This window comes from Pteropus alecto, unplaced genomic scaffold (genome assembly GCF_000325575.1).
Source record: "Pteropus alecto unplaced genomic scaffold, ASM32557v1 scaffold71, whole genome shotgun sequence".
NCBI classification, from domain to species: Eukaryota; Metazoa; Chordata; class Mammalia; order Chiroptera; family Pteropodidae; genus Pteropus; species Pteropus alecto.
The window spans coordinates 789,793-797,413 of NW_006433024.1; the positions used below are offsets into that span (position 1 = coordinate 789,793).

At 47.9% G+C, this 7,621-nt stretch overlaps 1 pseudogene; it reads right to left on the reverse strand.

The window, feature by feature from the left end:
- Window positions 1–5,285: 5,285 nt before the first annotated feature.
- Window positions 5,286–5,401, reverse strand: LOC112476714 (annotated as a pseudogene).
- Between the last annotated feature and the right edge of the window lie 2,220 nt (window positions 5,402–7,621).

Consider the following 7,621-nt stretch of genomic DNA (forward strand, 5'->3'; position numbering starts at 1 on the left):
AGGAGTACAAGAATGACCCCCATCCAGTTCTGGTGTTCAGGAAGGCTTTACCTGGCTGCACCTGTATTAGCTTGTGATCCAGCCCAGCATGTCAGTGCACCATATCATCCTTCTCATCTCATTTAACCAGACCCAGCCAGGGCATGGGAGTTCCCTGAGGATCAGACCTGGAGGAAGATGTTCTTCAGCAAATAGCTCCTTGGAGGAAGTGAGGCAAACTGCATGAATACCAGAGGAGTGATGAATCCACAAATGCCAGCCAGGTCTCTAGGGTAGGCACCGAGCCTCCTCTGGGGATGCTGAGGCTGGAATTGGGATGTGCTTTTGATTATTCAGCTGCAGCATGAACCTGCTAATTAGGGTTATGTTTATTCAGTGCCACATAGAGCAGATTTGATGAACTGAGCAGGACAGAAGTGTTTTTGAGGAAATAGCGTTCTTTCTGGCCGAGACTTTCTTCAACTCTTTTTTTTGGGCCCTGAGGTCCTTCCTTGGCTGGATCAAAGGAGGCAGAGGGTTTCTGGCAGGGTGCCCAGAACTAGGCTCTCTTTCACACTCAGGCAGCTCCTGGCCTTAGGGACCACTGGAAGGATATGGCTGCCTCTAACCCTCTTACATGTGATGTGCCTACATGCAAACGTGTGAGATGGGCGTTTTGCCACACTATGGCCCAGAGCCCATACTAGCCCATTTTCAAGCAAGTATGGCCCTCTACAGATGAATCCAGAAATGCTGCTGAAATCTAGGAAAGCATAACGGATTTACCAGTATGGAAGAGAAGAAGCCATGGGATGCCTACCCCAGGGCAAAATCCTCCCCATGACTTATGGGACCCCCCTGATTGTCTGCCCCGCCTGTCCGGCCCTTGCCCCATCCTTGCACCTTGCCGTGCTCCAGCCACATGGCCTGCTTTCTGCTCCCATGACAGTTTCTTTCTGCCCCAGGGTCCTTGCAAACACTGTTCCCACCTCTTCTCTCCTTCCTTTCTTCTCCTATGGGGCCCCTTCCCCTCTTTACCCTGTCTTTGGAGACTCTAAACACAGGACTCTTGAAGAGAAAATGAGCTCCCCAGCGACATCAGAGTCTGGATTTCAGGAAAGAAGAGCAGGAGAGCCCAGTGGTGTGGCTCCAGGTGCGTCTGGGTACCAGGTGCTCTGCCGACTTCTGTCCTGATCTGACACTCACAGGAGGCAGGGGCAGAGGCCTTGGGAGAGCAGAGGCCAATGCCAGCTGCTACCACAGTTTCGTTACTCATCTGCTAACGGTGGCACATGGGTCTTTTTCGCCCCACCCCCACCCCCAGCCCTCATCATGAGCAGCACCTTGATGGCGGGGAAAGGAAGGCCAGCCTGGGAATCCCTCCAAGTAGCCTATGCACCTGCCCAGCTGGTTCATTTGGGCCCTGCAAGGCTGAGTCTGGGTCCTATAACCTTTTAGAGGTGAGGCAATGAGAGGTGGTGGGCCCCACAGACTCCGAGCTGAACCCCACTTCTCCCATGTCCCAAAGAAGTCCTCAGCTTAGATCATTCATGTTGGGTAGTCAGTGGTTACCACCGGGCTCAGAAGAGTGGCAGGGTCACATGTGGCTGCTGGCTGACCCTCTGACAGAAGGGTGTGAGGGCTGAAGGTAGAGTCAAGGCTTCCTTCTGGAGATCAGAGACCCAGAACTCAGTCCCCATGTCATGGGCAGCTGTGGAGAGGGGGCAGTTAGCCAGAGGAGTGAGGAGCAGGGCTGTGAGGAGCAGGGGCTCTGGAGCCTGACATGCAGGGGCCGGCTGATCTGATGGCAGGTCGTTTAGTCTCAGAGTCTCACTTTCCTCACCTGTAACGTGGGAGATTAACACTCGCCTCTCTGGGCTGTGGGGAAAATGAAATTAGGTAGTGTACCTAAGTGCTTGGCAATAAAAGATCACCCCCAGGGAGAGAGAAGATTCTTACATCCTGCCCAGCACACAATTCCATTCTTGACATCTTGCATGTTAGTGGGGCTATTTGGGGATCCCCAAATCTTATCTGCAGCTCTGTGATGATAACCATTAATCAGAGCTGGCATCAGTGAGCACTTTTTGAAGACCAGGGCTTAAATATCATATTTCTGATCTTTACAACCCGGCAAGTAGGTCCTCCAAGATCCATTTTCTGGATCTTGCCCAACAGCACTCACGGGGATGCAAACCCAGGACTGCCCCTCTACCTAGCTTGGGACCAGGGATCAACTGGATCTTTCCTTTCTCTTTGGCCACTATCATTTGGTCCCTTTTCTGAATTGCTCTAGCTGACTATTATCTCTCCTGCCCCCTGCTCTGAGAGGCAGAATGCAGGAGGAGTTAAAACTGAGGCTTTGGAGTTCAGACAGGTGGGGGGTTGGATCCAGCCCAGCTGCCTGCTAGATGTGCGGCTTGAACAAGTCATTTACCCTCTTTGGGCCACACGTTCCTGTTTGTAAAGTGAAGATAAGGTCTGCTTCACAGAGAGGTCATGAAGGGTAGAAGAACTCAAGGGTGTGCTAGTGCCTGGGACTTGCCAGCTTCCTGCTCCGTATGGAAGTCTCCACAGAACCTTCTTCTGTGGACCAGCAAGAGCGTGCAGGGCAGGCTGGACAAGAAGCCACAGCGGGCCTCTCACAAAGGCCTTCCCTCCCTCATCCATCTCCACATCCATTGCTGGAGGAGGGGATCTACCGCCCCATCCTTTTTAATAAAGAGGGGAGTGGTCCAGAGAGTACCTGTTTCTATGGTTACAGGAGTGTGCCTCCTGAGGCTTCTGATTTGGTGATTAATGGCTGAGGGGATATTGCCTCACATCTTCAAGAGGCTCATAGAGTCTGCAGTAAGGGGCCACCAGTAGTGACTCCTTTTTCTTCCCTTCCTCACCAGCTGGTGGTATCAGAACCCATCCCGGCTCTAGCAGGAGCCCACGATGCCCTTCTCAGGCTCATTGGGCTGTGTGCCCAGTCTTCAGTCACTCTGAACCCCTCATCACCACGTGGCCAGCATTTGCAGGCCTTGAAAGGGCCTGTCTTCACTGTGATGCAATTCTCCTGTGTAGAATAAAATCATGAAACTTCTGAAGAAGGGAGTTGCCGTATTATTCTGAAGGAAAGAAGAAAATGCTGTCTAAGCTGTCATTTCACGTCTGTGCTTAAAACCTTTCCCTGCAGTTCCCCAATGTCAACAAGATCAAGACCTCACACCTGAGCTGGCACTCAAAGCTCTCCACGTACTGACCCCAACCTACCTTTGGGGTCTTACAAATAGTTACTATTATTACTATTGAGAATAATGATTAAAATAATTATCCATGTTTGAGGACTCACAAGACATGAGGCAATGTCCTAAGCACTGAATTCTAATGACAACCTCAGGAAGTAGATGTTAGGTTCATTTTCCAATGAGGAAACTGAGGCCAAGAGAGAGCAAGACAGCTGTCCATGGGCTGTTGGACTCTGAAGCCCAAGCCTGGGTCACTTTGTGAGACCATCACCCATACACCCAGGCCTTGCAAACTGTCTTCTCTTGACCAGTCTCCTATGTGCCTTCCACACGTCCCCTCTTCCCCCTCCATGGTCGGCCTGGCTGTTCTTTCTGCCAGGAAGGATTTGTGAAGCAGTGTGGCTAATTGATGGGCACAGGCTCTGAAGTCAGGCACACCGGGGTCAGAATCCCCAGCTGTACCACTTCCCAGCTGCCAAACTATTTTAAGCTCCCTGGGCCTCAGTTTCCTTACCTCAGAAATGGGAGGATGGCATGGCCTTATTGGTTTGATGAGTCAGTATACATGAAGCATCCGGCTGGTAATGCTGGCTCATTTGTCCAGTTCTGCCTGAAACTGGAGGCCCAGCTCTAGCTTCCTCTACATCAAGACCTTCTCTGACTAAACCAGTCTGTTGACAGTTCTTCTTCCAAACCACTCTGTACCACCACTTGGATCACTTGTTCATCATATCCCTTGAAGGCAGAGCCCACATGGACCTGGTCCCATCCCTTGCACAGTATAAGAATTTCATCAAGGTTTGCCGAGTAACTGCTCTTCAGACCCTGCACCATCTGCACCCCATCACCCTCTCCAGCATCCTCACGCTATACCCCCAGCGTCTTCACCTTCATGCTCCCATCATATGCCCATGCCTGATCATATCTAACTTCCTGTGCTTCCTCAGACTTCAGTGGTCTCTCTCACCTCCTAGTCCCTCTGTCCGTAATGCCCTCCTCCATTCTTCCTTTGGGCAACTTCTGCTCCATTTTAAAGACTTGGTTCAGGCATTCTTTCCGCCTCTAGGAAGCCTTTCTCCAGGCTGGCTAGATAACCCCTTCTCTATGTTCCTCCAGCCCCTAGGCTGACCTCTCTCCTAGCACTTGTCACAATATATGTCCTGTATTTGTCCAGCTGTCTATCTCTGCTGCTAGGCTATGATCCCCTGGGGGCAGGAACTGTCATCTCTGGAGCCATGGCATTTGACGCAGTGTCCACCATAAAGCCAGTGGTTGTTATGGGGATAGATGGGTGAATGGATGAATGAGTGTTGGCTGAAAAATTCTCAACACTTGCTATTTGAAGAATCTGCCCAAGGGGTTATGTAATGTCTGTGCCCATGATGTGACTCGGCCACCTTTACTGTTGGGAAGATGCCGGGCTGTTAGGGGACAGGACCCAGTACTGAGGAACTGTGTCTAAATCTGCATGTGTATTTTGTGCCTCCAATTCCAACCTTGTTTATTAGCACAGCAATTAACAGCAGCGCCTAATGACAGATGGTCCGACTGCATGCCTGAACCCCTGACTCCACGGCAGGCTTGGAGTAGGGCAGTCGGGTCTGGAGAGGTTGATGTTTTCATTGATCTAGCAAATCCAAGCTTCCAGGGCTGTGGGACTATGGAGACACTGAGCTGACATCGGCACAGGCACTGCTGGGGGCCGGGCCTAACAGAGCCAGGCCTTGGAAATGGCACTTGGAAAGGTTAGAGAAGATGTCCTGCTTCCATTCTAATTCTGAGATTTTGTTTTTTTAAGATATGAACTTTTTATTGAGAAGCTCTAGCACACTGCTCCCAAATTTCCTTAAGCCACATAAGCTCTAAGAATTTCTCCAGGAGATAGTGTTTCTTTCCTATTACTTTCTTATCAGCTTCTGGACTTTCTACAATTATTATTTAGAATCGTGATGAACGGGCTCCTGGGCCTTAGCTAACAGACACTTAGAGTTTAGTATTTAGAACTGTGTAAGACCAGTGTTTGTATAAACATAATTATATATATATATTTTTTTTTTTTTAATTTATTTTTTATGCCTATAGCACCTGGTCTTCCTAGGTGGTCTCCCATCCAAGTACTAACCAGGCCCGACACTGCTTAGCTTCCAAGATCAGACATTGGGCCTGTTCAGGGTGGCATGGTCGTTGACTGTGGATTGTGGCTCCACTGGGGTACAAACCCAGGACTTTCTGCGTGTAAAGCAGACGTGCTATCTGCTACACTATGGAACCATGTCTTTTTAAAAATATATATATTATTTATTTATTTATTTTTAGGCGAGGCAACCCTTGGTTGATCTCGTAGATGACAAGGACCTTGTCAGTTTGCAATCCCTTATTTTTTTAATTTATTTTTTATGCCTATAGCACCTGGTCTTCCTAGGCGGTCTCCCATCCAATTAGTAACCATCCCCAACCCTGCTTAGCTTCCGACATCGGACAGGATCGGGCTTGTTCAGGGTAGCATGACCATAGACAACATAATTATATTTGAGTGAGTTTGGAGAGAGAATTTTTTTTCTTCCTGTTAATCCCTGGTTTGAATTGGCTCATAATTTATTACCTGGTGAATGATATTCATTTCTTCATAAACAAAAACAAAAACAAAAAACTCCATCACATTGGCACTCAAATGGCTGTCTGGTCATAAATTCAAGCCCGAATATAGCATCTGAAACCAGAGTGGATTTCACAGAGCTAGAGCCCATCAGAGGTAGAAAGGATCTTCTTGTCCAATCTCACCATTGACGGATGGCACAACTGGGCCCAGAGAGGTGTGTCGATTTGCCTGAGGACACACAGCAAGCTAGTGGCTGAGTGGGAACCTCTTCCCTACCTCATATTTCAGATCATTAGAAACCTTCAGGCTTTGCCAGGTGCCAACTCCAAACCACTCTAGTGGAAATTCTCTAAGTGGTGTAGGATATGCTTCCTTCACGGCCTGTCAAACTCAGTGTGAGTGAAACAGAAGAGAAGGTGCAGGGCGAGGAAGCGAGACCTGTGGTCTGTTGTTAGTCATGCAGAAACCACAAATCTTGTTTTGAGAGGTGTTGACAAGGAGCCACACTGGAGAAGAATGTCAGCTGAGGCTGAGAAGTCCCATGATAGGAGACCTTTGCGATGCGGGCAATTCTCTTGGGTGGGGGGCGGTGGGAAGAGCTGGGGGAACAGCCTATTGCCAGTGAAGTGCGGCGCCATGGAATAGCCTACCCCCATCTTTTATTTTCTTAGCCAGCGGACAGGCCCCCTAGAGATAACCTTCTTGTACTCTCTTGATGCTAAGAGGTCTCACCTTTCTCCCTCATTATTATGTAACCCCAGATATTTATCTGATGACCTGCTGAAGTTGCTGTGAGGAGGAACTTGGTCCAGAAAAACCAGTTTTCAAGCTTATAGGCAGCTGATTACCAGGGAGATAGACAGAATATCCTGGGATGACAGTCTTAGAGTTAATGGTGACCCAATGACTGGCCCCACCTCTCCTGGTAATGCCCCCCACCTCCCTGTCCGAGGATGGCAAGGTTTGGTAGGCACTGTAAAACGCTGCCCTGGAAGAAGTGTTTATTCTCTCTCAGTATCACGCAGAGAGTGTCCCTGGCCTCACTCCCATATTGTCACTGGGGAAAACCTGTGCTTTTGTCTTTTTTGTCACACAGAGAGTGTCCCTGGCCTCACTCTCATGTTGTCACTGGGGAAAACCTGTGCTTTTGTCTTTTTTTTTTTTTTTAATTGTCCCAGGGCCCTACAGCTGAAGGAGGATTCAGGCATATGTTCCCCTCTTAAGATACCAAAACAGGATCAAAATTTTAGTGTCAGGGACATTTTTCCTTTCCTTCTTTCAATACAGTTTTATTGAAATATAAAGATAACAAGGAGAAATTTCAATGGGAATAATATTTCTCATATAACCCCATCACCTTATCATAATGATTTCCTTTCCAGTTTTTGCATGAGCATATATTTTATGCATAACTTTAACCTTAGTATAAATGTAACTTATTTTGTATTTTTAAAATTCAGAACGTTCATTTAACATGCTCTATCAGGGCTCAGAATATGCCTTTGTTGCTTTGTGTCACAGAGACTTGAAAACCAGTGGTTTAAACGAAACAGAAGTTTATTCTTTGTTCACACGAGAGTCCAGAAATAAATTTCTACCTCTACAACTACTGTTATTACTATTATTACTATTACATACCACTCTGAGGACTACCACAACCACTACTACTGGTACTAGCTAACATTCATCGAGTATTACAATGTGCCAGGTAATATGCTCTGTGCTTCAAATGTAATCAGCCTTTCTCATCCAGACATTATCCTTAGGAATGGATTATTGTACCCATTTTACAGAAGAGGAAAATTCATTC